The following is a 784-nucleotide window of genomic DNA, read 5'->3' as shown; positions in this document are numbered from 1 at the left end:
TATATATCTGATAATAGAATTCCTGGGTTGAATGGTAGCTCTGTTTTAAGTTCTTTGAGAAATTGTCTCACTCTTTCCACAATGACGGAATGAGTTTACACTTCCACCAGCAGTCAATAAGCATTCCCTTTTTTCTGCAATCTTGCCAGCATCTGTTATTTGTTGACTTTTAAACATTAGTTTTCTGACTGGTGTGAGATGGTATCTTATTGTGGTTTTGATTTGCATTTCGTGAACGATTAGTGACGTTGAACATTTTTTCATATGCTTGCTGGCCACATATATGTCTTCTTTTGAAAAGTGCTTTTTAAGGAAGCTCCAAGTATGTTATGAAACTGATGCAACATTGCATCCCAGGAAATACTGCAACCTGATCTACACTGAACTGTTACCTTTAAACCCTGCTTCAAAATTTCAACAAATGCTTATTGTGAGTTTGAATATTTTTTCATTCATACTTGTATATTTTTATTAGTTCAGATTGCCTTGTTAAACTAAACCCACCATTCTATTTTCAGTGAAAATAGTACAGATAACAGCTGTTTTGCTCATTTTTATATCATTTCTTGCCTTCAAATACTGTCGCAAAGTCATTCCCAAGTTGAACCCTGATTGAATTTGCCCTATGACAAGTTCATCTATACTAGAGAATGAGGCAAGTAACTAGGATCAGGAATCAGGGACCTTGAGTTAAATTTATATTTCTGCTCCTACATTAAGTAAATCCTTAAGTTTACTTTTAAATCTCACATCTCCTAGCATGGCTTTTTCATGACTCAGATGG

This window comes from Trachypithecus francoisi, unplaced genomic scaffold (assembly GCF_009764315.1).
Source record: "Trachypithecus francoisi isolate TF-2019V2 unplaced genomic scaffold, Tfra_2.0 Lachesis_group0, whole genome shotgun sequence".
Taxonomy (NCBI): Eukaryota; Metazoa; Chordata; class Mammalia; order Primates; family Cercopithecidae; genus Trachypithecus; species Trachypithecus francoisi.
This window is presented reverse-complemented; position numbering follows the sequence as displayed.